This window comes from Suricata suricatta, chromosome 1 (genome assembly GCF_006229205.1).
Source record: "Suricata suricatta isolate VVHF042 chromosome 1, meerkat_22Aug2017_6uvM2_HiC, whole genome shotgun sequence".
NCBI lineage: Eukaryota > Metazoa > Chordata > Mammalia > Carnivora > Herpestidae > Suricata > Suricata suricatta.
Genome location: NC_043700.1, coordinates 115,518,230 through 115,533,257, shown reverse-complemented (window position 1 = coordinate 115,533,257; position 15,028 = coordinate 115,518,230). Strand labels below are relative to the sequence as shown.

Here is a 15,028-nt window from a genome sequence, read left to right as displayed (position 1 = left end):
CAGCTACATATGCCTATTTGCATGATGCTATGAGATTTGTTTTAGAATTTTCATTTATTTTGTCTTTTTTTCAATGCTTTTTTAAATGTTTTTTATTTATTTTTGAGAGACAGAAAGAGACAGTGTGAGCAGGGGAAGGTCAGAGAGAGAGGGAGACACAGAATCCGAAGCAGGATCCAAGCTCTGAGGTGTCAGTACAGAGCCCAACCCAGGGCTCGAACCCACGAACGTGAGATCATGACCTGAGCCGAAGCTGGACACTTAACTGACTGAGCCACCTAGGTGCCCCTAGTTTGTCTTTTAAGAGTTCTAGAATATAACCAACTCTTTTGTCATCATTTTCCCATTTTTGATTTTTCATTTTCATTTTTACCAAAATATACATGCATATACATACGTGAAACTTTTTTCTACAAAGCCTCCTAAGAAAAGAAGCTGTATTTGATCTCCTACTTTTTCCTACATTTACTCTTCCCTACAAGCCACTGCTTTCAACTTTTGAAACTTATTATTTTGTTTTTTTATTTCCACATCTCCAAGTAGGATGCAGATATTTCTAACTTGGTTTTGCTTTGGGCATTTTTATTAACTTCCCACTTTGGAGAATGAAAATTGGGAGCAGTCATTACCACAAAAATGCTCTACTTCTGGGGGTGGAGAGAGTGAGGAGGAAGAGGATGGGGGACAGTCCCACAACACCAGGCGGGAGGGCAGGGGGCAGTTTGTATCTGGGCTGAGGTGCTTGGCGCCTCAGACCTTGCTGCTTCTGTCTTTATGTGAGAAGAAGCAATGCAGTGGCATGGAAAATGGCAGAGCTGCAGATGTCACTAGAGGAGGAGATCCTTCCTGGCAAGAGGGCACTGATAAAGCGTTACCAGAATCTGACCCGGGTGGCAGACTACTTTGAAAACAACTGACCCGGCTGGAGACAAGAGAAAAACTTTAGAAGAGCCCAAAGCTTACACAACACAATCCCTAGCTAGTGTTGCTTGTCGAATAAATGCACTGGCCAGCAATGTACTCCGATTGCTGGATCTCCAAGCCTCTCAGCTTGGGAGAATGGAGCCTTCCATCAATCATATCTCAGACTGTGGACATTCATAAAGAGAAAGTGTCTGGAAGAGAGATTGGCACTTTGACAACAAATAAGAATATATCCAGAACTCCCAAAATAATAGCACCTGCAAATATGGAGCGCCCTGTAAGGTATATTCAGAAACCTATTGACTATATAGTTCTGGATGGGCCGTGGTGTCAAGCATGGAGATAACCAGCATGCAAGAACTGGCACACACTGTCCAGAACAAATCCTCCTACTCAGAAAGCTCCAAGCCCTCCCGTGTCAGGCTGGGGGACACTGGGATGAAATACTCCTTAAAAAACCCTGGAACCTGTGAAACTCCCAACAGTTCCTAATGACTACATGACAAGTCCTGCTGGGCTCGGAAGTCAGCATAGTCCAGGCAGGACGTCTTTAAACTAGACACTGAGGAGACACAGTGGACGTAGTGTAGGGAGTGGAAGTCGAGAAAACAGTAGAAGCAGCAGTATTGGCATCCGCATTGCCATGTCTACACTTCACCACCCACTGCTGGACCAGCAGCCCCAGGCTCAGTCCTGACTCCCAGTGTGGCACAGTAACCAGGCAGATTTCTCAACTCTACCGCTTCCTCAATGTCTTCTGGTGGGTACAGACAAACTCCTTCTCTGACTACTCAATTTTCTGCTCAGCCTCATGTTAGTGGAGGTCCACTTTATTCTCAGAACTCAATTTCTATTGCTCGAACCTCTCCCTCTATGCCTCCGTTCACTCCACAGATTACCCAGAGATAATTTCTGCCAGGCTTTGTGGCCAGGATGCAGGAAAACATTGCTGATAGTCCAACTCCACCACTGCCACCTCCTCAAGATGATATTCCTATGTTTGATAACTCTCCACCTCTGCCACCACTCCCGGTGGATTATGAAGATGAAGAGGCTGCAGTAGTTCAGTATGATCCACATACTAATGGGGATCCTGCTTTGGCCTCCATGAATTATGTTGAGAAAGTTGTGGCGATATATGATTATATCAAAGACAAGAATGATGAGCTATCATTTATGGAGTGTGCAATCATTTATGTAATAAGAAAGGATGATGATGGCTGGTATGAAGGAGTCGGCAATCAAGCCACTGCTCCATTCCCTGGGAACTGTGTTGAATCAGTCATGCACTATGCTGATTACATTTTTGTTTTTAAAGTAGGTTTTTCTTATTACTCGGTCATATTGTGGAAATATTATGGTTGACAGAATTGTCTTAAAATGTTTTCAAATGTGCCCACATTTTCAGGACATGCTGTTTCATTGGTATAACTGAATGCCTACCTGTAAGCAAAAGCCATTGAGGCAGTTTGTGTATTGCTAAATAGCAATTAGTATAGGAAGCTGTCCATATCTGATTATACTTATGTACTTATTTACACAGTTAACTTTATGACCAGCCTGCATATCCTGGGGGAATGGGGTAGAATAGTTAACAAATCATGATTCAGACTGTACCATTCCCTGCTTCCATGCAGCATTGTTACTAACGCTAGGTCAGACTAACATTAACATCAGAAAACTGCATCCTGGTGCTGGTCATACTTTTTGTTTACATTTTCTCATTCTTGAAATATACTTTGTTTAAAGCATGCATACCAATTTATGTATTGAAATGCATGTAAAAAACCCAAGATGCTTCCAATTTGTGTAATATTTACGTGGAGTACTTGTACTTAGGTCTCTTGAAATGAATTGAGTCTCTAAGGTCTTCATGTGAAAAAAAACAAAGGTTTACCTGTAATGTAATTTGTATGTAAGTTTTTTAATGAGTGTATTTGCTTTATAAGTTTTTTCCATTCATAAATACATAAGTGAACCAAAGGTTTTTGTCTTTTCCCTCACTAGTTTGATTACAAAATCAATGAATAAATTAACAAAATACTCTATTTGTTTCCCAAAAGAGTAACAGAATAATAATCTTTGTTATTAGGACTATGTAAATGTTACGTATAGGTGAGCCATATAGTTGGCAGTGTTTTTCTTTTTCCCTTTACCTAAACAATTCTGTTTTTCTCTAGGATTAAATATTGTTTTTTAAAAAAATACTAGCTTGGTAGGGCACTTGGGTGGATCAGTCAGTTAAGAGTCCAACTCTTGGTTTTGGCTCAGGTCATGATCTGGTGGTTTTGTGAGTTTAAGCCCCGCATCAGGCTCTGTGCTGACAGTGCAGAGCCTGCTTGGCATTCTCTCTCTGTTCCTCTCTGCCCTTTCCCTGCTCTCTGTATCTCTCAAAACTAAATAAACTTTTAAAAAATTTTATTTAAAAAACTAGCTTGGTTTGGTCTAATTACTTATATCTAATTCAATGCCCAAAGCATCTCCAGTTGTCTAGTTTTCCACGTAGGACAAGTAAACACATCAAGCATCCCACCAATTTTGTCCTTAGAGAAGTCTCACCGGGAGTCTTTGACGTGCTCCGGCATGGCCTGGGTGTGCTCTCCAGCCGGGGCGGCCTGCTGTATTGGATTCCTATGGCTTTTCTAACAAATTACCACCAACTGGGTGTCTTAAAACAATGGAGATTTATTTCCCCCCACTTCTGGAGGCTAAAAATCTGAAGTCAGTATCACTGGGCAGAAATCAAGTGTCAGCAGAAGTACTAGGAGAGAAGCCATTTCTTGCCTCTTCCAGCTTCCGGTGGCTGCCATATTCCCTGGCTTGTGGCCACACACTCCAACTCCTTCATTCCCTGCTCTTTCTTCCTACTTCTTCCCGTTGTCTTTGGGAGCTTGTAGCCTGTTCCGTTTATCCCTAGTAATCTGAAGTTTTAAAATGACGTGTTCTGGGTGGATGTATTTTTATCCATTTTACTGGCATTCCATGGCATAAAAAAAATAAAGATTAACTTTTCAGTTTCAGAAGATTTACTTAAACTGTCTTATTAATGCTCTTTCTTCCCTACCCTTCCCACCCTACCTTTTCTGTCCTTTCATTTGCTCTTGAACTCCTACTACTCACATATTGAATGTTTTGATATACTACTCTCATTTTCTGTCCCCTGCCTTTGTTCCCTTTTTTTCCATCTCTGGGTTTGTGCTCCCTTCAGTTTCAAGTATCCTCTCAAAATGAAGGCACAGTTGGCATAGTCAGGGTTTGCAGGCCATGATGTGATTTTTCTAGGTGTTGGGAGTACCTGCCAGCCTAGCACTGGCACTTCATCTTTAGTTCCACTGGTGGGGTGGGAGGTGGGTTGGAACTGAAGCCTGTAGTGATGATCAGTATGTAACAGCTCTGAGAGCCCTTCTGGCTCCCAGCAATGAAAATTTTGATTTCTCAGATTAAGAACTTCTACTTTTGCTAGTTTTCCCCAAATTGTCACTGGTGAATTCCCTCCTCTTATATTCATGGAAACAGGAGCCCTGAGTTTTTGCTTATCATGCTTATTAGTCCCCTGAGAAATTATGAATGATGATTGATAAATTCATGGTCCAGTTAAGATCTGGACTACAGCTTGAGCAGGTATAGCTGGATAATAACACATCTCAGTTTGCCAGAGATGATTACTGTGGGTGTTCTCAGAGCTTACTCCTTGCTTTAAAAAGTGTTCTGGTTTAGATGACTAATTATGTGATTGCCCTACTTATACTTGAGTATGAACTAGAACAGAGGATCAAGGACATCCTGGATTTAGTCAGCTGCAAAAGGCTTCCTTGGAATAAAGAAAACTTCAGAGTTTCAAGATTTAGCACTTGTTTCACCAGTAGCTTTGATCCTTGTGAATTGTTTCAGTTATATTGTAACAATTAAAAGAGTAATACAGAATATCACTTAGCTAACCTTTACTACTTAATGAATAATATAAGTTAGTCTAGGATTAGAGCAAAGGCTAATGTGGTGTTTAAAATTTGATAGGCTCTTAAAATTTCTCTCAGAAGCTGAATTAAAATTAATCAGAGTTTATGTTAAAAAATGACATAATTTAAATATTTAATTTTGTTAGGTAATGATTACTACAAAACCTTAATTAAGTGGTCACTGAAAGATTTGAAAGTGATGATTGTATTGAAGTACATTAAGTTTTATTTTAACGCCTGGAAATGGACTAATGCTTAAGAACAAATAGAGTTATTGGAATGAGAATGAGTGGAAGTACAATAGTTACTCTATAGCTTTAATCAAATTGGTATTTGAAGAGATTAATGGTCATAAATGTGAACTTAGGTCTCTTCTTTTCTCTTCTCTTTTCTTTTCTTTTTGTTTTGTTTGTTCATTCGTTCCTTCCTTTCTCTCTGTCTCTGTCTCTCTCTCTCTCTCTCTCTTTCTTTCCTTCTTAAAATCCAGCCATTCTTTGTGCTGCTAGAATAAACAAAAAAGACAGAACTTGTTTATTAGTCTAAACTGCATGCCAAGGGGAAATTTAAAAAATCCTGCTTTGCACAACTAGGTGAAAGATTGTCCAGATAAGCAGTTTAAGGCATTTACCATGTCAACAAATAGAGAAAAATTTCTTTTCAATTAAGGCAAATCAGAGAAAAGGCAAAGTCATTATTATAGAAGTTTGATGTTTCTGGTTTACTCACTTGGGAAATCCAGGAATCGTGGTAAGTTTGACGGTATCTAGTTGTCTTATGGTTGATCTCTGTCGTGTCAAAGCAGAATTAATGTTTGTTTAATAAAAGTAAATGTCTTACTGGAATGCATTGTCTGAACTCTAAGTTGCAGGGTGGGGAAGGGAAGAGTGGGAAAGGAAGAAGGCAATAAATATATCTCCTGAGTCTAAATTCAGGTCTTGGGAAAGTAGAAACTAAAAGAAAAGCTGGAGTGAAGTATATTCCTTTATAAGAGAGAGTTTAAAGGCACCCTCCCTCCCCTCCCTCCATGCTCAAATAAAAATAGCAGAAAAGGTTTAAAGGAGATCAAGAGCTATTTATGTGACACATAGTACCTTCTTTTCTTACAGGGACATTCCAAATCTCTTACAACACTCATGTAGTAGGTGATTTCCAAGTCTCAGAGTTCTGGGACCTTTTGAGCAGTTTTTACTTAATTTATTTTAAAATTAACTCTATTGATGTCACCTTTATACACAAAAAGATGCATCCATTTTAAGTGTGTACTCAGTGAGTTTTGACCATTTAATAGACCTCTAAGTCCACCGCAAGCAAGATACAGAACATTTCTATCACCCTCAAAGTTCCTCTTATGCTCCTTTGCAGTCAATTCACCTACATACACCAAAACCACTGATGTGCTTTTTGTTAATATAGATTGCTTTGTCTATCCTATAATTTCATATAAATAAAACCATGCCAGTACAAACTCTTTTGTGCTTATTAGCTTCTTCAGTTATTGATATGTAAGCATCTTGTGGCTATCAATAGTTTGTTCCTTTTTATTGTTTGACAGTGGTCCAAAGCATGGATTTGCCATAATTTGTTCATCCATTTACCAGGGGATGAACATTTCACTTATTACAATCTTGGCCAGTATGAAAACAACCACTATAAACACTGTGGACAGATGTTTTCATTTCTTTTGGATAAATATCGAGGAGTAGATTTGCTGGTCATGTGGTAGGTAAATGTTGACCTTTATGGCAACTTTATATTGCCAAAGTAATTGCACCATCTTACATTCCTACAGGCAATGTAGGTGAACCACCAACACTTGATACTGACAGTCTTTTAAATTTTAACCAGTGTATTGGGTATAGTGTAATTTCACTGTGGTTTAAATTTGCACTTATTCAAGACAAATTTTGAGCATTTTTTCCATGTATGTATATTGACCATTTGTGTATTTCCTTTGTGTGAACTATTTAAATCATGTGTCTGCTTTTATTGGGCTGTCTTTTTACTATTGGATTGTAAGCTACTCTGTCAAATATCTGTGTCAAGAATATTTTCTCCCATTCTGTGGCTTTGTTTTCACTTCTTTAATAGTGTTATTAAAAAAGCATTACTTTTTTACTTTGGAAAAAGACATTTTTATCCATTTTCTCTTTTATGATTAGTACTTTTTATAACCCGGGAATTATTTCCATAACCCAAATATGCAAAGAGATTTTTTATATACTCTTCTAAGAATTATTTAGTTTTAGCTTTCACAGTTAGGTCTATGATCCGATTCAAGTTTTTTTGTGTGTGTGCAGTGGGAGGTATGTGTTGAGGTTTGTTTGTTTTCATATGGATAGCTACTTGTTCTAGCAGTGTTTGTTGAAAACTCCCCCTTCTTCTGTATATTACCTTACAACTTTTGTTTAAAAAAATAACATATGGCAAATCAGCCAGGAGTAGGTAAAACTTTCACTCTTTGCAGATGACATGATACTTTATATGGGAAACCCAAAATATTGCACCAAAAAACTGCTAAAACTGAGTCGTGAATTCAGCAAAGTGGCAGGATAAAACATCAATGCACAGAAATCAGTTGCATTCCTATACACCAACAATGAAGCAACAGAAACAGAAATCAAGGAATTTATCCCATTTACAATTGTACCAAAAACGATAAAATACCTAGGAATAAATCTAACCAAAGAGGTGAAAAGTTTATACACTGAAAACTATAGAAAGCTTATGAAGGAAATTGAAGACGACACAAAAAATGGGAAAATATTCCATACTCTTGGATAGGAAGAAAAAATATTGTTAAAATGTCAATACTCCCCAAAGCAATCTACATATGCAATGCAATCCTTATCAAAATAACACCAGCATTATTCATAGAGCTAGAACAGGCAATCCAAAAATTTGTGTGGAACCAGAAAAGACAAAGCAATCCTGAAAAAGAAAACCAAAGCAGGAGGCACCACAATCCCAGACTTCAAGCTGTATTACAAAGCTGTAATCATCAAGACAGTATAGTACTGGCACAAGAACAGACCCTCAGATCAATGGAACTGAATAGAGAACCCAGAAATGGACCCACAAACATATGACCAACTAATTTTTTGCCAAGCAGGAAAGAATATGCAGAGCAGTAAAGACAGTCTCTTCAGCAAGAACGGCAACATGCAGAAAACATGCAGAAAAATGAACCTGGACCACTTTCTTACACCATACACAAGCATAAACCTCTTTGACCTCAGCAACTTTTTTTTTAATAGTTTATAGTCAAGTTGGTTTCCATATAACACCCAGTGCTCTTCCCCACAAGTGCTCTCCTCCATGACCATCACCCCTCTTCCCCTTTCCACCTCCCCCTTCAGCCCTCAGTTTGTTTTCAGTATTCAGGAGTCTCTCATAATTTGCCTCCTTCCCCCTTCCTAACTCTCTTCCCCCCTTCCCCTCCCCATGGTCTTGTTAGGTTTCTCCTGTTAGACCTATGAGTGCAAACATATGGTATCTGTCCTTCTCTGCCTGATTTATTTCCTTTAGCATGACACCCTGGAGGTCCACCCACTTTGCTACAAATGACCATATTTCATTCTTTCTCATTTCCATGTAGTATTCCATTGTATATATAAACCACATCTTCTTGATCCATTCATCAGTTGATGGACATTTAGGCTCTTTCCATGATTTGGTAATGAATAAGAGCCCAGGGCCAGATGGGAATTTTACCAGATATTTAAAGCAGAGTTAATACCCATTCTTCTCAAGCTATTCCAAAAAATAGAAATAGAAGGAAAACTTCTTAACTCATTCAATGGAACCAGCATCCCTTTGATTCCCAAACCAGACAGAGACCCAACAAAAAAGAGGACTACATGCAGGCCAATATCCTTAATGAATACAGATGCAAAAATACTCAACAAGATACTAGCAAGTTGAATTCAACAGCACATAAAAAGATTTATCCATCATGATCAAGTGGGATTCATTCCTGGGTTACAGGGCTGGTTCAATATCCGCAAATCCATCAATGTGATACATCACATTAACAACAACAACAAAAAGATAAAAACCATATGATCCTGTCGATAGATGCAGAAGAAGCAACTTCTTACTCAACACGTCTCCGGAGGCAAGGGAAACAAAATGAACTATTGGGACCTCATCAAAATAGAAAGCTTCTGCACAGTGAAGGAATCAGCCAACAAAACAAAAAGGCAACCCGTGGACTGGGAGTAGGTATTTGCAAACGACATATCAGATAAAAGGTTAGTATCCAAAATCTATAAAGACCTTATCAAACTCTACACCCAAAAAACAAATCCAGAGAAGTGGGCTAAAGACACGAACAAACACTTCTCCTAAGAAGACATCCAGATGACCAACAGACACATGAAACAATGCTCAGTGTCACTCATCATCAGGGAAATACAAATCAAAACCACAGTGAGATAACAACTCAGGCAACAAAAGATGTAGGGGAGGATGCAGAGAAAGAAGACCTCTTTTGTTCTGCTGGTGGGAATGCAAACTGGTGCAGCCACTCTGGAAAACAGTTTGGAGGTTCCTCAAAAAATGACCCAGCAATTGCACTACTAGGTATTTATTTAGGGCATACAGGTATGCTGTTTTAAAGGGACACATGCACCCCAAAGTTTATAGCAGCACTATCAATGATAGCGTAAGTATGGAAAGAGCCCAAATGTTTATCAGTGTCTGAATGGATAAGGAAGATGTGGTGTGTATATACTTTAATTTCTAAAAATAGGCATAGGGCTCTTCAGATTTCCTAGTTTTTTCTTGGTCAGTTGGTAACTTTTTATCTGTGTCTGTCAAGGAATTTGTCCACTTTATCTAAATTGTCAAATTTAGTGGAATAAAATTGTTTATAGTATTCTTTTAACATTCTTTTAATGTCTGTAGTGGTATATGTACTACTGTCTTCTGTTTTCTTCCTAAATGTTGTATTTGTGCCTTTTAAAATTGATCTAATTAGAGGTTTATCAATTATGTTGTTCTTTTCCACCTAGCTTTTGATTTCATTGACTTTTCTACATTTTTCTTGTTTGTTATTTTGTTGATCCTCAATTTTATCTATATATTTTTTCTACTTACTTTAGGTTTAATTTGATTTTCATTTTTTTTTTTAGTTTCATAAGAAAACTTGTATCAGCAATTTGAAGCCTTTATTATTTTCTTTTATCATCATTTAAAGGTATAAAGTTTCCACCTAAGTTCTGGGTTAGCTGCATCTCATAACTTTTGATATGCTGTGATTTTACTACCATTCAGTTCAAAATATCTTACTCTTTCTCTTGGATTTTTTTCCTTGACTCATAGTGTTCCAATGTTTGGGAGTTTTGTAATATATATTATTATCGGTTTCTAATTTAATTTCATGTAGTCAGGGAACATAGCCTGTATGATTTCAATCATTGCAAAGTTTTGGGGAAGTATTGTATGATCCAGGATAAGGTTCATCTTGATGTGTATTCCAAGCCATTTGAAAAAAATGCCTACAATTTTATTGTTGAATGTCAACTAATGTCAATTAGCTCAAGTTGATCGGTAGTATTTGTTGGTCAGATCTGATTTTCTTTATACTTTTTTCTATCAAGTATTTATATTAAAGTGCTGATTTCTTCAGCTACAGTGATTAGATTTGCCCACTTCTTTCAGTTATAGCAGTTATTGATTCATGTACTTTTAAGTGTGATTAAGTATATGCATGTTTAGGATTGCTTAGCATTTTTGATGAATTACGTCCTTCATGTTTGCGCAATATTCATTATCACTTGTGGTAATCTTTTTCTGAAGTGCACTTTGTCTGAAATAAGTAGAGTTATATCAACTTTCAGTTGGTTAAATGTTTAGATGATGTGCTTTCCCCCCATCTTTCCATTTTCAATCTGTATATGTCTTTATGATGTAAGAGGGATTGGTGTGAACAGCAATTTAAATTTAATTTGACAATTTTTTCCTTTTATTTTGGGTATTTACATGATTTGGAATTAAATTATTATCAACTTTTTATTTTTATTAAACCTTCAAGGAAGGGTTAATTTCATGTTATTTAGGCTGCCCCAACCATATCAGATCATAGAGAAGGAAATTTCCAAATTATTTTATGAAGCCAGGACAATGCTGACTAAGAGCACCAAAAAAGAGAAAAATTACTGGGGAAAAAAATCTAATTTGTGCATACTGACACAGAATTCATAAATTAATAACAACAAATAGAATCACACAGTGTTATGTCAAAAGTAACAAACACACCACAAGCAAGTGGGGCTATCTTGAAAAAAGTAATAGGTGAAAAATCACATTAATAGCTCCATAAATATTAAAAATTCCTTAAAGGCATTTGGTAAAATTCACCTCATGTCCCTAATTTTAACTATTCAATTTTTTCATCATTTCATTTCATTTTATTTCATTTCATCATGATAAGTATACTCTTTAAATCCCATCACCTGTTGAACCCATCTCCCTCTCCCCTCCCCTCTGGTAACCATCTGTTTGCTCTCTATAGTTAAGAGTCTGTTTCTCGGTTTCTCTCTCTCTCTCTCTCTCTCTCTCTCTCTCTCTTTCTCTCTCTCTCTCTCTCCTTTGCTCGTTTGTTTTATTTCTTAAATTTCATGTATGAATGAGAACATATGGTATTTCTGTTTCTCTGACTTATTTCACTTGGCATTTTACCCTCTAGATCCATCCATGTTTTAGTAAATGGCAAGATTTTATTCTTTTTTATGGCTGAACAATATTCCATTGTGTGTGTGTTGGGGGTGTATAGATATCACTTCTTCCTTATCAGTTTTTTTCATGATTATTGGTCTGTCGAGGTTTTCTAGTTCCTCTGAGGTCCAACTGGTGATTTAGAATTTTCTCCAAAAACTACCAGTTTCAACTGATTTTCAACTGAATTTACATGTGGTCAAGCACAGTATCTTCCAAGGATTCTTTCTCTTTTCTCTGTGTTAGTGGTTATTTCCCTATTTTAATATTCAACTTTATATATTTGGGTCATTCCTCCCCTTACTCCTATTAGATTTCCTAGACCTAAAATAGTCATCAAATGACACATACTTTTCAAACAGTAGCCTGCTTACTATGTACACAGCCCAGAAACAGAGGAGCTGGAATCAGGGACAAGGACGAGGAAGGTAACAAGAGAGGGGCAGTTTGACTAATACAGGTCATTGAACAAACATTCTAAAAGTACAGAGAGGGGATGCTGCTGCTGGGCAGCACGGAGGCGGCTCTGGGCGGGCGTGGGAGCCTCCAGCCAACGGCTCCCCCTACGGGCCAAGACGCCCAAGAGGGCTGTGCGAGGAACAAGGGTAAAAGCCAGAGCAAGGAACCAGAGAGACCACTTCCTCCCTCAGGTCCTGTGGCAGTTAATTCTAAAGGTTGTGTCACCGTAGCCATCTATGACAAACCTGGTTCCAAACAAAACGCTGTAATAGACTTGACAGCGGAAGCCGTGAGTGTAGCCATCGCTGCTGCTCTGTCGGAAGGACAGGCTAATGCCGACCTCTGTTGATACCTTTCCAAGGTCTTAGAACTCTGGAAGCGAGACGTGGTTTTGGCCAAGGGTGGTAAATCTCCTGCGAAAGTGGGGAAGCTTTTGGCCTACACACCTCCAGAAGAGATCTTGGAGAAATTAAATTAGCAAGTCGAAAAGAAATAAAAGCCAGTTTTGAGAACTACATCCTTGAAAAGCTTTTGTGTTGCTATTAATGAAGAGGCTTTTAAATAAGAAAATATATTTTAATGCACAGAGGAACATGGAAAAAATACACATTTAAGGACAGAACTCAGAAAAGGAATAGGAATTTAAAAGTACTGCACATTCACTATAGGTTCTAAACTCCCTGACCCCAGCTTGGAGTATGTTACTCCGGATTTCATGGCATCACAAAATAAGGGAGCTGGGAAAGTTGTGCAAGATGACCTCATTCAGCCCCTCCTGCTCTGTGATGGTGCTTCTGACGTTGAGAGATTTCCTCGGGACCACACGGCGTGGAGTGGCCACTGGAACCGGTCCCTGGATTCCTGGTTGGATGCACTTCATCCTGATTGTGAGTTAAAGTGCTGTTTCCGCAGCATGTCAGGGTTCTGAGGATTGCCTTCAGGTCCAGCTCACAGGTGACAAGAAAACCTGTCACACTGCTCTGTGCACTTAGTTTTTTAAAAGGCTTATCTAAATACAAAGATGCTTTCTGTGTCTTTTTAAAACTCTATGGAGTATTTTGTGAAAAAGTAAATAAGAACAATTAAGACTTGTAATTTCGTGTTAAGTATTTCCGCGAAGTCACTGACTTTTCATCTTCCTTGGATGTAACTGCCGTCTTCAAATCCGGTAGCTCTTCAGAATCTCGAAAGTGCCTTATAAGAGGATGGCCCGGAAGCTATTCTCAGTATTTGTAAAAGTCTATCAGAACTCATATGTACATTAAAGCTTCAAAAGCTAGTAATAAATATCTTATTTTTAAATCTAAAAAAAAAAAAAGTACAGAGAGCCCATGCACCTATGACCCGGCCTCGAACACCCCGTATCTCCTTTTCCGAAGTCGTGCACACCCAGTAAAACCTGCTAGATCCCACGTTGCCTTCAACACCCAGCTGTCACCTCTTGGAAACTTTCCTGGCTTTTGTGGGAAAAGTCAACATTCCTCTGACATTCAAGATTACTTTTTTCTTTGAGTTTTGAAAAGTTTCAGACACAAAAAGTTAAAAGAATAAAACCAACGGAATTAACCAGTGTTAACATTCTGTCAGTTTTACCTCATCTTTTTTGTTAAAAGAACTATTATGGACAAATTAAAAGTCCTTCCTTGAAAAACTTTTTTTTTAATGTTTCATTTATTTTGATACAAAGAGAGACAGAGCATGAGACGGGGAGGGGCAGAGAGAGAGAAGGAGACACAGAACCGGAAGCAGGCTCCAGGCTCTGAGCTAGCTGTCAGCACAGAGCCTGATGCGGGGCTCGAACCCACAAACGTGAGATCTGACCTGAGCCGAAGCCGGAGGCTTAACCGACTGAGCCATCCAGGCGCCCCAAAAGTCCTTCCTTTTGAATGAAATCTTGCCATTTGCATCGACATGAATGGAGCTAGAGTGTATTATGCAACACCAAGTAAGTCAGGCAGAAAAAGACAAATACCATTTGATTTCACTCATATATGGAATTTAAGAAACAAAACAGACAAAAATAAGGGAAGGGGGGAAAAGAGAGAGAAAGAAAGAGAAACAAACCATGAGAGATTCTTTACCATAGAGAATAAACGGAGGGTTGCTGGAGGCAGGCGGGTGGGGGATGGGTTAAATGGGGGATGAGTATTAGAGGGTACTTGTCATGTTGAGCACTAGGTGTTATATGTAAGTGATGAACCACTAAATTCTACTCCTGAAAACAATATTAACTTAGATTTAAATAAAAATTTGAATGGAAAAATAAATTAATTAATAAAAATCCTTCCTTTTACCATTCCAGTACCAGGAATTTCTTTCCTTCACCGAAGACCAACACAAGTGTGAATATGGTAATTATTGTGACATATTTGTATCGCAAATTATAAATTATAAATCATATTATTTGTGATTTCCATTAAAGTCAAATTTTCATGAAAAAAATAAGAAAATAAATTCTTATTCATTTGGCAATTTTTTCAGGCTCATCCCTACTGGGATTAACACTGGGGAAAGAACCGTAATCTCAGTGCTAAAGTAATTGCCTAGGTTTTAGTATTTCTGCCTCTGGAGAACTGTACTGTTGAAGATAACAAATTATCTTAAGCATTTTATGTTTTTTCCCTCTATTATTTGATTCATTCATTCACTCATCCATGAATTTTTTCAATAAGCATTTGTAACAGGGTCACAAAATGTATGCATGCTACATCTCAGATATATAGTCAGGATCTGTTTTTTTTTAATTATGTCTAAAACACCCCCAACCTATCCTATGACCATCAATCTATCAAGTTAAAGGCCAAAAAAAAAAAAAAGTAGCTTCTGGTTTTATTTAAACTTGGACCACTGTATAATGATTGAAATAATTTGTGCTCTTTATCACTTGGTAAAAAGGAATGCTCCGTTTCCCAGAATCTTCCTGTCTCCCTGAATCTCTCCCAGGGCATCTAAGGGAAGGAGGACTTCCTGCT

General features: G+C 38.0%; 1 long non-coding RNA gene and 1 pseudogene across 1 annotated transcript; one reads left to right on the top strand and one right to left on the bottom strand.

Moving 5' to 3' along the window:
• Positions 1–761: 761 nt before the first annotated feature.
• Positions 762–2,289, top strand: LOC115301559 (annotated as a pseudogene).
• Positions 2,290–5,176: 2,887 nt separating this feature from the next.
• LOC115278030 lies at positions 5,177–12,388 on the bottom strand. The gene is made up of 3 exons (XR_003902668.1): positions 12,302–12,388; positions 5,607–5,665; positions 5,177–5,382 (listed from the first exon to the last, which is right to left on the bottom strand). It is a non-coding gene; the product is annotated as an uncharacterized LOC115278030 (long non-coding RNA).
• Positions 12,389–15,028: the final 2,640 nt, after the last annotated feature.